General features: G+C 38.9%; 1 protein-coding gene across 1 annotated transcript in view; it reads left to right on the top strand.

Annotated features, from left to right (window-relative positions):
• The first annotated feature begins 216 nt into the window (after nt 1-216).
• HTR1F (5-hydroxytryptamine receptor 1F) overlaps nt 217-15,235 on the top strand; it is a 159,284-nt gene continuing 144,265 nt past the window's right edge. Inside the window, exon 1 of the mRNA XM_059164429.1 lies at nt 217-335. The gene's annotated coding sequence lies outside the window, so the exon portion shown is untranslated. The remainder of the gene's footprint in view (nt 336-15,235) is intronic.

Raw genomic sequence — 15,235 nt, 5'->3', positions numbered from 1 at the left:
AGGAGACGGCTGAGAGAAGAGGGAGGAAGGGGGAAAAGTGAGAGAAGCGAAACGAGAAAGGGGTGTTGAAGGAAGAGATGAAGGCAAGAAGAAAGGAGCGTTAGGTTAGGGGTGGTGGCGAGCGTCTGGCGACGGCCCGCCCGCGCTCCGGACCCAGCCGGGCGCGGCGCCCGAGTCCCGCAGCGCGCAGCCCGCCCGCGGCCCAGAGAGCAGCCCGGACGCGCCACTCTCCGCCCGGCGGCGGCCGTCGCCCCGCACGGCAGCAGCCCCCCTCGCTCCCCCGGACCCGGAGCGCCGCCTTCCTGGCTCCGGACTGCAGCGGGGCAGCGCTCCCGGTGAGTGTGCGGGTCGCGCCGGAGCCTGGCGCGCAAGTGGGGAAGCGGCGCGGGGGAGCCCGGGGCAGTGTCCGTCCTCGGCGGGAGGGCCAGGAAGCCCGGCGGGGCTGGAGCCTGATGCCTTTCCGACAGTTCTTTGGGGTGAACGAGCAGCGCTGGAATTCAAGAACTGCCCTTCCCCACTCAGCCCGCAACCTCCGCTCCCTTGGGGGCGAAGTTGCGGGGAGCAGGAGTGGTCCTGGGCGGAGCGGGTGCTCGGGGCTGGGAGGGAGGGGCCCGCCCTAGGCCCAAGGGCGAGGGGTGGCGGACAGAGTCTGCGACACCCCACTTTGCGCGCAGGCTTCCGGCGCTCCTACCTTGAGGAGCGGGTAGGGTGGGGAGAGACCGGGAACCCTCCAGAATTCAGCACGGGAAGGACTGTAGAGTCTTCGAATCCTTCCTCCGCTGGGGTGATTCTGGGGAAAATGGTTAGAGAAATGTGAGGAGCCGGGGGGAGGCTTACATCGGGGAGGGTGAAAGGTTGCAGTTTTCTAACTTGATTTCCCGCGGGTGCGAACCACTGAGGTGAAGGGCAGGAGAAAGCTTCCACCTCGCGGCCGCAAGGTGTCTGGGCGGAGGCAGGTCCTGTCCGATGAAGGAAGGCGCCTTGTTCAGGGGGCGGTTGAGCAAAAGCGAAAGGGGGTCTGAGTTGGGGGTTGATAGGGTTCCGGTCCCCGAAGGGGCTTGGAAAGCGGCATCTGTGCACCCGGAAAGTTAGGAAATGAAACGCAGGAGATGAGGAGGCAATCTATACGGAGAGGAGCATTTGGGGTGCCTCAAATGCTGAATGGGCTTTTGGGTTATTTCCACTTGCACGAAAGAGGCGTCCCCGATAGCGCACTGGATGAGAGCTGAGGATGCACTTCCACGCACTTTGGAAAAAGCCTTGAGAAGACTTCGTTTTCTGCATGTAAAGTATTTCCCTGACGCTTTGACGATTGTAATACAGTTAAGCTGATTAGTTCAGTGAACATTTAAGACCACAGAAGGAGGAAGAGTCATCGGCCACTCGTACCATTTTTTTTCTGGAATATCTACGTAATCACTGCCGTTTGACTAAATTTTAGTGGGCGTGCTATACCAAACGCCAGGAAAATGGACCAAGTTCAAGATGGGTTTCACTCTGGTTCCATTTATATATAAATCTTTGAAATTTGATTTGGTGGTCAAAAATCTAAATCATTAGGTTTGAGTTGCCCCTTTTGTCCATGTATTTGCTGACGAAGGAGAACTGGACTCTCAGCTGGTTTTCCCTGGGGAGTTGGACTGTCAGTGAAGAGCCAGAGCAAACCTGAGGAAGCCTCCATCCCTCTGGGCTTACAATAGCTGTTCCTCCTTCTCTTTTCCTTCCCCCCCTCTCCAGACTAACTCTTAGGCAGGTTTGAGCATCATCACCGTGTGTCTCCTACAAGGCAAGTGTAGTTCCTGCTCCTCTCCACCCCATTCAAATCTGTGTGTCAGTTGGTTTTGGTAATGAAAGTAGTTATTCACTCTTCCCAATCAGAAGTATTTTTCGATGATTTAGGTGGATTGTTCATTAAACTCAGATGTTTCTAGAACAAATGTTTTGCTTGCCTGGTATCAGCTTAGGAGTTCCCAGATGTGAAAAGCAACTTATTTTGTCCAAGATATTTTAATATATTTTCCCACACCTCCTTTGGTCAGTATAAATCTTTTGTCAAGCCTGGTCCTCTGAGGCTTATTACAGAGCTAAGTAATATCAAGGGTGTGTTCCCTTTCAACAATATTTAAAGAGCTCTGTTGGGAGGAAGATTTAAAGAATAATTCAAGTTTTGAGAGTTCATCTCATTAGGTAAGTTTTATAGATGTCTGGGATTGAGCAACAGCACATTTGTAAAAGCAGCCTTTTCAGTTTTAAATAAATAAATGTATTACTTAACTCATTTTATAAAGTTCTTAAGCATATTATTCTTTTAAAGACTCATAAAGCTGCTAATAAAAATAATACATCACAACTTTCTTAGCAAAATTTGGGGGGGTGATTAGTCGAGAATTGGGTGCATATCTCTTTTGAAAGACTTGCAAAATTACAACATAATTCTTAGCTGGAAATGAGAGGAGTGATAGTCTGAATTTTCTTATCTACCAAGTATGGTGTCTTTTTATTTATTACAGAAATCACTACAAAGATTTTTAAAGGGCACTTTCTAGTATATTAGTAATAAATGGCTAGTGTAAAACAACATGGATATGGCAATATTTGAAATGCCATGGCAGGATTCTCTTTCTTTTCTTTTTTTTTTTCAATATGAATTTAAGAAGTGGGAGGAATACTGTTTGAGGCAGAGTAAACAAGATGTAGTTTGTTGCTTCCTGATTGCTATTAACCAAAAGCACTAATAATCCTTAGGTGGTGGAGTCCTGAGACCCATAGAGAAATAGATGTAGTGATCTGATATAGAACCGTAGCTCCATACCCCACAGTGGGAAACTTTGCTTTTCCATTCCCTCAGCCTTAAATTAGACAGACAAGAAATACTCACTTCTTCTCTAAAAGTGATGAACTCTTGAAGTGCAGTAGGGAAACTCAGAATTGGCATCTGTAATGGAAGTCATTACTTCCACTGGAGTCGTGCCTGGGTGGTGTAGTCCATTAACAGCCCAGCTCTTGGTTTTAGACTGGGTTTGATCTCAGGGGTAAGATCGTAAGATCGAGCCCTGCCCTGCGTGGGGCTCCGTGCTCAGTAGGGAGTCTGCTTGAGGTTCTCTTTTCCTCTCCCTTTGTCCCTCCCTCCCTCTCCTGCTCTCTCTCTCTCTCTCACACACACATAAATAAATATTCAAAAAGGAGGGAAAAAAGAGATAAATTATTACTTCCACTTGAAAAGGTGCAAAGAGAAATGTCAGAGCCCAGGACCGAACATAAAGAAGCAAAAATTATATCAATGAGTCTACATAAGTATTCACACGAGGTGACTGTATTGACCTGACAATTTCTCCAACTTCTTGATGGTGTTTCCTTCTCTTAAAAGTAATAGGTGGCCTTTTAACCCATGGTATGGAGTTTCTGTTTTCTTCTATGTACTATAGGAGGCCATTAAAGCATTTCTATTGGGAAACAGTTTGACCAGGACCCTTTTGCTATTGTATTGAGATAAATTTTTAAAGATAAGAGGAAAAGAAAGGAGGCTCTTAGGAAGCTACTAGTTGCCTAGCTTCATGTTTGACTAGAGTGATAGCAGTGGATATGCCAAACCTTGGATATATTTAGAGGTAAAGGTGACAAGACTTCATGACGTATGAGAAGTGGTTTCTGACAGATGGAAATGGATCAAGGTTCATGCCTGGATATATGATCAGAGAAGCTGAGAGTGCAGTTGTCACCAACTGACATGGGAAGAATAAGGAAAAGCAGTTAAGTTTTGAGCAGCTGATTGGATCTTCAGAGGCAAGCATCACAAGAGAAGTTGGGATGGAGCTCAGGGGAAAAGTCAGAGCTGTAGATTAAAATGTGTAAGTCACTACTGTGTAAATGGTATTTAGAACAATGCGGCTTTATGAAATGATTTGAGGAGAAAATGTATTTAAAGCATCATACTGAGAAAAGAGCTCTAGAACAATCTAAAACATGGACACTGGAAAGAGGAGGAGCCAGAAAAGGAAACTAGAAGGAGCAGTCAGTGAGATAGGGGGAAATGCAAAAGAACATCAAGTCATGGAAGCCAGAGGAAGAAAGTGTTTTTAAGAAGGAAGAAGTAAGAATCAGCTATGTCCAATGCTGCAGAAGAGTTAAGTTATATAAGACATAGAATTAAAAAAAAACAAAAACAAAAACACAGAATTACCTTGAAATTTTATTTGGCCTTGATAAGAGCTATTTCAGTTGAAATGGTGGTGATAAAAGATTGACATAAAGATTGAACAAAGACTGTTGACCTTGTGATTCCAGTCCAAGGAATTTATCTTACAGATATATTTGCACTTAGGAAAGATCAATAATGTTCCAAGTTACTCCCTGCAGCTTTTTATACAAGTAAACAATTGAACGCAATAAATACCTGTGAATAGAAAACAAGCCAAATAAACTATGTACATTCATTCAGTGGATTACTATCCAGCTGTTAAAATTATTAAGGCAGCTTTCTGTGTACTAACGTGAAAAGATTTTTAAAGTATATTAAAGAGAAAAAGTTGCAATGCGGTGTGCATGGTATGTTATCATTTACTAAAGAACAAAGAAAAGTGAACCTATGTATGAAGTCATATATTTAAAAAAATAGATAATAGTGGTTGCCTACAGAAAGGAAAACTGAAGTAGGATACAATAATAGGAGGGAGATAAAGTCTTCTATATACTTAATATCTCTGAGTTATGTACACATAGTTATTCAAAATACTAAACAAAATTTTATACATGAATCTGAAAAAAATGTAATGTGAAATAATAATGAGGATAAAGGAAAGAATGGGAGGTGAGGAAGTGAAAACTCTGTAGAAAATGGCTCTTTCAGGAAGAGGATTAAAAGTAGCCAGAGCAGGCCATGGAGATTTGTTTTTAAAATAGGGACTTAAATGGAATTAGACCAATGAGAATGAACCAGCAGAAGGAAGAGCTGATTTTATTTATTTATTTATTTATTTAAAGATTCTGTTTATTTATTTGACAGAGAGAGAGACAGCAAGTGAGGGAATACAAGCAGAGGGAGTGGGAGAGAAAGAAGCAGACTCCCCACTGAGCAGGGAGTCCCTTGTGGGGCTCGATCCCAGGACCCTGGGATCATGACCTGAGGTGAAGGCAGCTGCTTAACAACTGAGCCACCCAGGTGCCCCAGAAAAGCTGATTTAAAAAAGAGAGAGAGAACTGAGCGCCTGGGTGGCTCAGTCATTAGGCGTCTGCCTTTGGCTCAAGTCCTGAACCCAGGGTCCTTGTCCCTGGTCCCTGGTCCTGGGAGTGAGTCCGACATTGGGCTCCCTGCTCAGTGGGGAGTCTGCTTCTTCCTCTCCCACTCCTCCTGTTTGTGTTCCCTCTCTTGCTGTTTCTCTGTCTGTCTAATAAATAAACAAAAACCTTTGGGAAAAAAAAAAAAGAGAGAGAGAGAGAGAGAGAGAAAACTACGGGAGCAAAGTCATTTAATAGTTGGTAGGGGATAGCATTCCAGAACCTAGTGAGGGAGAGAACTAGCAACACTAGGAATGGGGACAGTGCCTTCTCCTACAAAGCCCCAGACTTGTATCAGTCCTTTGGTCAGCCTCCTACGTTCCTAGAGCTAAGTGCTGCCTCGGACATTTGTATAAGCTCTTCTAATTGATACTACTGTAAAGTCTTAGTTCTAATGTCATTTGGACACTTAACCTCCCATCAAAGCTTTTCTTACCATTGGTTGGCATTTTTTTTTTTTTTTTAACCAATGGTTGGGATTCTCTCTACTTCTCCAAAGTAGCCTGAGCATAGCTTGCCACCCTTTTCATAACTCTATCTTGTCCCTGCCCCTGTGCTCTCAGGATGATTCTTTTTTACTAGGAATTCAGACACTCCCAGGAATGAAGCTCCCTCCCCTCTTATGACTCTTTTGTATTAAACTGCTTAGCTACTCTCCTCCGATCCAATCCTACAGTCAAGCCGACCTCCCCTGCTGCTCTGGATCCTACAATTGCCCCATTCCAATCTGAACCTTGCTTCATTATTCATTCTTTTTATCACCTTCAACTTTAACTTCTTTACTTAATGACTCCATCGAATAAATTTATTAAGATCATATCACTCTCATCTTTAAAACAAGCAAACAGAAAAGACTGTCATGATCCTGAACAACCCTTATATCTAGTCCTATTCACTCCTTTTCTTAGCCAGCTTCTAGAATAAAACCAAATTTTATTTCTCTCCACCATCTCTTCTTCTCCCATTAACTCCTTTCCCACTGTAGCCTGACTTCCACCCCTACAACCCCCTGAAACGCCTGTGGCCAAGGTCATCATACCTTTAATCCAGAGGCTACTGATCACTGAAACCCTAGCTTGCTAAACTATGTAGGAGTAATTGACAAAGTTAACGATTAACCATCCATGCCTTCTCTTCCATTAGACTCAAAGATAATTTTCTTGCTCTTGAAGAAAGTTAGTGACAGCACTCTCTTGGCCCAGTTTCTTTGTCTTTGAATTTTACTTCTCCATTCATTTGGTGATCCTCTTCCACTGTCTATCCTTGGCTCTCTTCTGCATTCACTGCCATTTTCCTTATTCTCCTTTGGTCAAAGATCCCTTTGAGAATCTAAAAACAAAAAGGAACAAACAACTATGGTATTTCTTCCCAGAAAACTAATGCACTTAGGTAGAAATATTTGCAGATAGTTTTTGTCAAGAGACTCACTGAAGTGCATCTGTAAGTATCAGGAATCCTTCCTACACATTCTTATAAAATAATACTATTACCTACTATGTTTTCATTTACCTCCAAATGAGATAATGGTCCTAGTTATTTCAAAAGTGAACAAATCTCAGTTCTAACATTGCTTATTAATGGTTCTCTTTTTGCTGTATCCAAGTCCCAATACATACTATCTTCATGAGTTTTCCATACTTTCACACTACATTATTTCTTCTTTACATAATTTCTCTTTAATTTGAATCACATCTTAAAATAAAAATAAATTATTATTTTATCACTGTAGTTAGTGTAAAATCAATATTACTTCACAAATAATAGGCAATGATTAAGAAATGTAATACAACAACAAAAAAGGTAGCGATGTTATTAAATTTTAATCAGGTGTTTATTGCCAGCTAAAAGCCTTGAGCCTGAGGCCAACTTCCCCTCTGCTTATAAGGGAGATAGAAAAAGTTAAAAACAAATCTTCAACAAACTGCAACTCTCTCAAGAGATTCATCCAAAAGGAAAGAACACTAAAAAGTGAATTCCTCACTTTATGAGACAGTGTTATTTAATGCCATTACTAGTGCAAATGAAGTCATGTTGTATAGCCCCAGTGGGACTTGGACTTGGGAAAATTTCCCTCTCTTGAACATATCCAGCCCAAAACTACTCACTAAGCTGTACACCTGGAGATCACCATAGGGACAGAGAGATGACATCTAGGTCCGGTCAACAGGTTCACAATTAAACACATCTTTTTTCTCCCCTAAATGTAGAAGTCTCTTATATTCCATATCCTATTGAAGAAACTCCCAGATTCCTTTTGTAAAATTTTTCTGCATACCAGCCAAACCCAATCAGTCTGATGGGTCCCTTGAATCTACTTTCCTGATCATTCGTAAACTTACTTTAACTCAATATGCCTGGTCTGGACCTTTTTAAATACTTTTAACCTCATATCCCTGGACCAAGCCTTGTCCCCATGGGTTGTTTGTCCCTACTGTCAACAAATTAATTTTAAAGATTAGTTCTGTCCTATGCTTAAAATACATTGATGGTTTCCCATTTCCTTCTGGCAACAAGCCAAGCTATTTAGCTCCCTCTTCTAGCCCTGGTTCACCTGGATTTCTGCTCCAACTTCCTTCCCACTACTCTACGTTGCCCACCTGTGAGCTATGCTTCAGCGGTAGGGAACTTCTCACATCACATTCAGCTCACACATGAGGCTCTCCTCTCTGTTCTTCACTTAGCTCTGGATGTCCTCCCATCTACCTGGAAGATTCTTAGTCATTTGCCAAAATTCAGATTTATTTGCTTTCCTTTCCAGACCCTTTCTTTAGCCAGAAAACAACTCACTCCCGATCCCTGGTTATGAACCTTTTGCAAGTTTCTGTGCTGAGCTCACCAGGCTATTTGTAGTTTATTTATTTATATGTCTTCTCTCCAATTAGACCAGTGAGTCCTTGGATGCCAGAATTGAGGCTTTTTCATCTCGATTTCCCCTAACTGGATGAACCATAGTGTTTGGCACCAAGGGCATCAAGGGGACTTCTCTGACTCCCCTGTCGCTCTAGAAAGCTCCCGTAACGAAAACATGGCCCTGAATACCTCACAAATACCCTTGGGTAGAACTGATTTTTGAAAAATCATCTCAAAAACATCTTTCTCTATTCAATGGTGTCTCTCTCTATGGCATTTCACTCTTTCGAACCACTTCACAAAATTAAAAAGCTGAAAAATTCAGAGAACCTTCCTAACGTAATCTTCTATACCCACAATCTCCAAGACAGATGGTTGTTTTCTTACATAATGAAACCTCAAGAAAAGAATATTATATAACTTCCCTCAATAACCCACTTTAGTGTTCAACTACATTTGCTTTTTTATACAATATAAATTGACATTGCTGTAGTTGCTCTATTTTTTTATGAAGTGGACAATATGTGGTTACATTATATCAATTTTTCATCTCTTTCAAAACAATATCAGCCAACATTGAATGAAACTATCTCAGTTAAACCAGGAATTATTGATACTCATCTTTTGCAAATTTCTGCCTCTTCGCTATTGAAGAGGTCTTTGTTTCCAGTTCACCTTGCATCTTTTCTCTCTTTTTTTTATTTCTCCCTCTTATAATTAGTATATATCAGAGTATTCACACATGGTGAGAACTGACAGAATAAAATCGCCTTTGAGATGGAGGTTTTATCAAAGTAGAAACCAGTATATACACTAAAGCACTCAAGGTTATGTGCAAATACCTAGCTGTCAAAAGCCCTAATTTTAGAATCATGTTTTTTTTTTTTAATCTTGCAACACTTCACATTTTGAGGCATTTGTCATATCTTAAGAAGTTTATAAAGTATGATTTTGTTTTCCAGTTGCCAGAGCAAGCAAGTGTCCTGCCTACTGCATCAATAGCTGAAACAGTATCAGGAAAAGACTGACTTGGCTCATGCTTACAAGCAGGGGTGGTTTAGTGAGGTGCTATCAGTAATGATGAATAGGTTAGCCACATATTTTCATAACTTCTTATTAAATAATGTTTGAAATAATGAGTTCCCAATTTGGAAAGTGGTCATTTCAACATTCTGTCTGCGTATTGCCCAGTGCCCCCTCTGCAACACAGCACTAATAATTCGAGGCATTTTTCAGCTGTTCTTTGGCATCTTGGCAGCTGTGCTTGACAAGGCAAGGACCCTTCAATCTTTATAATTCTAGCTGAAGTAAAAGCAATGGATCTCTCTCTTCTTACTTGCATAACTGAAGTCTAGACTGTGCAATTTTGACCCTTCCTGTTTTGAGAAAAATAGCTTGAATTTTAAATGCTCAAAGAACCATTTTCTCTCAAATCCATCTATGGACCTTTCTTTTCCCTCTTTCCCCTTTTTTTCCTGATTAAGTTCAATTAACCACCATTATTAGTCCTGAGACATAGCAGAAAAGAGAAACACACATTCTTCCCTTCCTAGGCATAATTCTGGAAAGGGTTTTCAAATGAATAGGTTAAAGTTGTGACAAACTTCAGTTTTGTCCTAAAGAAGGTTACCAAGATTTAGCAAAAATCTCTGCAAGCTTGCTTTCTATGCATATCCTCTCTATATACTCTGTCATGTAAAACATTTGTGATTTTCATTAAATATCATTCTTACCTTAGGACCCAAGTGGAGAAAATCTGTCGATTGTTGCGCTTTCTAAAAAGTTTACAAGTGTTTCCACCATTGTAAAATTGTGGACAGACAGTAATTCTGCATTGGCTGAAGGTTACATTAAAACCAGTATCACATGTTAGAACATTAGATTTTTTGGAAAATCATCTCATTGAATGTAAGATACAAATATGTAGAATTCACAGTGAAAAAGTAAGAAAGCATTTCAGGAATGAATAAATGTATGATTAACTATAGCATACAAAAAGTGGTATTGGACTCACAAAACGAAAATGGAAAGTAAAAGGAATGCTCCTGCCCCGAACACAGATTAACTGAGTAGAAGAAAAATTGACAAAATTAGATACATTAGATACATAATTCCATGAGTACAATCAGAATGGCTTGAGAATAAACTGTTTGATAGCTTTTAATGTTGCCTTCCAATGTATTATTATATTTTATCTTCATATCCGGACAAGAATGATTATCCCCATTTTACGGAAGAAGGATGTGAAGCCCAGAGACTTAAATGGTTTATCCTAAATGGTGAGAGTGGCATGGGGGTGGGGCAGGGAACCGGGGACACAAATCCACATTTCACCTTGGTCCATTCATCTCCCAGCTATAGAGTATGTTGCCTTTTAACCCTGAAATATTTGAGAAAAAACTACATCCTCCTCTGGATTCTTTTTAAGGTATATTTTATCATTTTCATTGTTAGGTTTAAAACAAAAATGAATCACAAAATTTACACTTAAAACTGAAAAGTATTTTCTCTCATACTACTTTATAGCTGCTTCCATATACAAAAATGTGATTTTATTCTAATAACATTTTCGTCGTTATTGAAAACATGAATGTATAAAACTATTTAAAGGAAAAAAAAAAGTCTCCAGAATTCTATCACCACATTCTCACAAGAATTGGGTATTATATCTTAGTTTTTAACAAACTTTTGCTGAATTGATACCCAAAAGTATATATCTCAACTCTTGTTGATACTGGTGTATTTTTCCTTTGATGACTTGTAAAGTTGAATATAATTTTTTTTTTTTACTTTTATGCTCATTTGAATTTCTTCTTTCTGAATTATCTATCTGTGCTTTTTTAGCTTTTAGTATGGACATATTTGTGTTTTTCCAAAGCCTTGTTTGTTACATTATACAAATTTTCCCCTTTGTTGATTGATACCTTTGACCTTGTCCCATGGTAATTATTTTATGTGGTTTGACATTTCAATTTTTTACTTTAGTCTTAGTCTCATGAAACCAAAAGTTTCCATCACAACTTTCCATCTACACTTTCCATCCCAAGATCAGTGGGATATATGTTGATATTTTCCAATTTTTATTATCTTATTTTCTGTTTAGCTCTTTGATCAAACTTCAATTCATTTTTATATATCATGTATGACCTTTTTTTCTGAAGAGGTTCCCTATTGTCTTAACACCATGTTTTGAAAAGTTATTCTATCTTCACTGGTATGAAATATTAAGTCTCTCATCTTTTAGATGTTTCTGTTTGCAGTGATCAGTTCTATTTCATTGCGGCCTCTCGATTGTTGTAGTACCTGAGCTACTTTTAGTTATTGTGAATTGTGTATTATTTAAGCAACTGTTTTTAGCAAGGGTTTTCTCTCATTCTTCTCCAAAATTTTGTGTATTTTTCCTGTTTGTTCCTCCTTAATGAGTGTGAGCAATTTTCTGAGATATCAAAAAAGTTAAGGTTTTTATTGAAATAAGCATCTTGAGTACATTTAATGAGAAAGGACTGACTGGATGTCCCACGGAGAAATATGGTACCTCTCAATTTATTTAGGACTTATTTCATATTGTGCATAAAATTTCATAATTGACTTCTCATGGGTTCTTTACATCTCTTCTTTGGGTTTTTCCTGGGTATTTTATGTTATGGAATATTAGTATGACTTATGATTATTTCTTACCACGTCTTCTTATGGTTATGGCTAGTTCACGGAAAAGTCACTTATTTTTATTAATTTATCTTTATTCTACTTAATCTATTTAATAATTTGATTTGCTAAATTCTTGTTAATATAAATAGTTTTTTATTTCCTTGGTTATTTAAAATAGACTATAATATATTGTGAATCCAAAAATTTTTCTATTTCATATTTTAAGCAAAAACAATAGAATATAATTATGTTTATAAGGAATTATTCAATGTCATTTAATATCATTCTCAGTAGTACAAAAAAATAGTGTACCATTGAACTCTAATGTTCTTCTTTAAAAGTTATTTTGAAAGAGTCATTATGAGTGACAAAGTTTTAGGTTTTTGTGCTTAAATATTTTCAGCTGATGCTTATTTTTATTATTATATTGCATCTAGAAACAGCACGATTTCTATTTGAGATGCTGATGTAAAGTTTTCTTTTTGGTTTATATATGTATAATTTGTGTAAAATATCACTGCACACTTGAAAGAGTGAATTACATGCTGTGTATGGCACTAAAATTTAGCATTATATTCATCACTTCTATATTCTTGGTATTTTATATGATTAATCTGCTTACTTATTTATAGAGGTCCATTAAAGTTTCCCTCTGTAATCATATTTGTGTATTTCCCAGTGGATATGCGATTACTGTTGGTTTTTTTTGTTTTTGTTTTGTTTTGTTTTGTTTTTCATATTGTGTTGCTTGAGTACTGGACACTTAAAGATATGTGATTGTCTAGTTTTCCTATTTGAAATTTACTTTATCTCTTTCTTTTTTCATTGAATTCATCCTGTTTAATAGTAGGCTTATTTTCCTTCTTTTCTTTAGGTTTGCCTCAAGTCTGTTGGCCTAAATCATATTTGTATTTTTCTTACAAGCAAAATATTACTAGCTTTTATTTTTACCTAAGCTGGATACTCAATCTGGATATTATTCCCTTTTAATATATCAGCTCACCTTAAATTTTTTTAATATAATTTTTTATTTTTTATAAACATATATTTTTATCCCCAGGGGTACAGGTCTATGAATCACCAGGTTTACACACTTCACAGCACTCACCAAAGCACATACCCTCCCCAATGTCCATAATCCCACCCCCTTCTCCCAAACCCCCTCCCCCCAGCAACCCTCAGTTTGTTTTGTGAGATTAAGAGTCACTTATGGTTTGTCTCCCTCCCAATCCCATCTTGTTTCATTTATTCTTCTCCTACCCACTTAAGCCCCCATGTTGCATCACCACTTCCTCATATCAGGGAGATCAGATGATAGTTGTCTTTCTCTGCTTGACTTATTTCGCTAAGCATGATACGCTCTAGTTCCATCCATGTTGTCACAAATGGCAAGATTTCATTTCTTTTGATGGCTGCATAGTATTCCATTGTATATATATATCACATCTTCTTGATCCATTCATCTGTTGATGGACATCTAGGTTCTTTCCATAGTTTGGCTATTGTGGACATTGCTGCTATAAACATTCGGGTGCACGTGCCCCTTTGGATCACTACGTTTGTATCTTTAGGGTAAATACCCAATACTGCAATTGCTGGGCCATAGGGCAGTTCTATTTTCAACATTTTGAGGAACCTCCATGCTGTTTTCCAGAGTAGCTGCACCAGCTTGCATTCCCACCAACAGTGTAGGAGGGTTCCCCTTTCTCCGCATCCTCGCCAGCATCTGTCATTTCCTGACTTGTTGATTTTAGCCATTCTGACTGGTGTGAGGTGATATCTCATTGTGATTTTGATTTGTATTTCCCTGATGCCGAGTGATATGGAGCACTTTTTCATGTGTCTGTTGGCCATCTGGATGTCTTCTTTGCAGAAATGTCTGTTCATGTCCTCTGCCCATTTCTTGATTGGATTATTTGTTCTTTGAGTGTTGAGTTTGCTAAGTTCTTTATAGATTCTGGACACTAGTCCTTTATCTGATATGTCGTTTGCAAATATCTTCTCCCAGTCTGTCAGTTGTCTTTTGATTTTGGTAACTGTTTCCTTTGCTGTGCAAAAGCTTTTGATCTTGATGAAATCCCAATAGTTCATTTTTGCCCTTGCTTCCCTTGCCTTTGGCGATGTTCCTAGGAAGAAGTTGCTGCGGTTGAGATCAAAGAGGTTGCTGCCTGTGTTCTCCTCAAGGATTTTGATGGATTCCTTTCTCACATTGAGAGATTCCTTCATCCATTTTGAGTCTATTTTTGTGTGTGGTGTAAGGAAATGGTCCAATTTCATTTTTCTGCATGTGGCTGTCCAATTTTCCCAGCACCGTTTATTGAAGATGCTGTCTTTTTTCCATTGGACATTCTTTCCTGCTTTGTCGAAGATTAGTTGACCATAGAGTTGAGGGTCTATTTCTGGGCTCTCTATTCTGTTCCATTGATCTATGTGTCTGTTTTTGTGCCAGTACCATGCTGTCTTGATGATGACAGCTTTGTAATAGAGATTGAAGTCCGGAATTGTGATGCCACCAACGTTGGCTTTCTTTTTCAATATGCCTTTGGCTATTTGAGGTCTTTCCTGGTTCCATATAAATTTTAGAATTATTTGTTCCATTTCTTTGAAAAAGATGGATGGTACTTTGATAGGAATTGCATTAAATGTGTAGATTGCTTTAGGTAGCATAGACATTTTCACAATATTTATTCTTCCAATCCAGGAGCATGGAACATTTTTCCATTTCTTTGTGTCTTCCTCAATTTCTTTCATGAGTACTTTATAGTTTTCTGAGTATAGATTCTGTGCCTCTTTGGTTAGGTTTATTCCTAGGTATCTTATGGTTTTGGGTGCAATTGTAAATGGGATTGACGCCTTAATTTCTCTTTCTTCTGTCTTGCTGTTGGTGTAGAGAAATGCAACTGATTTCTGCGCATTGATTTTATATCCTGACACTTTACTGAATTCCTGTATAAGTTCTAGCAGTTTTGGAGTGGAGTCTTTTGGGTTTTCCACATATAGTATCATATCATCTGAGAAGAGTGATAATTTGACTTCTTCTTTGCCGATTTGGATGCCTTTAATTTCCTTTTGTTTTCTGATTGCTGAGGCTAGGACCTCTAGTACTATGGTGAATAGCAGTGGTGATAATGGACATCCCTGCCATGTTCCTGACCTTAGCGGAAAAGCTTTCAGTTTTTCTCCATTGAGAATGATATTTGCAGTGGGTTTTTCATAGATGGCTTTGATGATATTGAGGTATGTGCCCTCTATCCCTACACTTTGAAGAGTTTTGATCAGGAAGGGATGCTGTACTTTGTCAAATGCTTTTTCAGCATCTATTGAGAGTATCATATGGTTCTTGTTCTTTCTTTTATTGATGTGTTGTATCACATTGACTGATTTGCGGATGTTGAACCAACCTTGCAGCCCTGGAATAAATCCCACTTGGTCGTGGTGAATAATCCTTTTAATGTACTGTTGA

This window comes from Mustela lutreola, chromosome 2, assembly GCF_030435805.1.
Source record: "Mustela lutreola isolate mMusLut2 chromosome 2, mMusLut2.pri, whole genome shotgun sequence".
Classification (NCBI taxonomy): domain Eukaryota; kingdom Metazoa; phylum Chordata; class Mammalia; order Carnivora; family Mustelidae; genus Mustela; species Mustela lutreola.
This window is presented reverse-complemented; position numbering and strand designations above follow the sequence as displayed.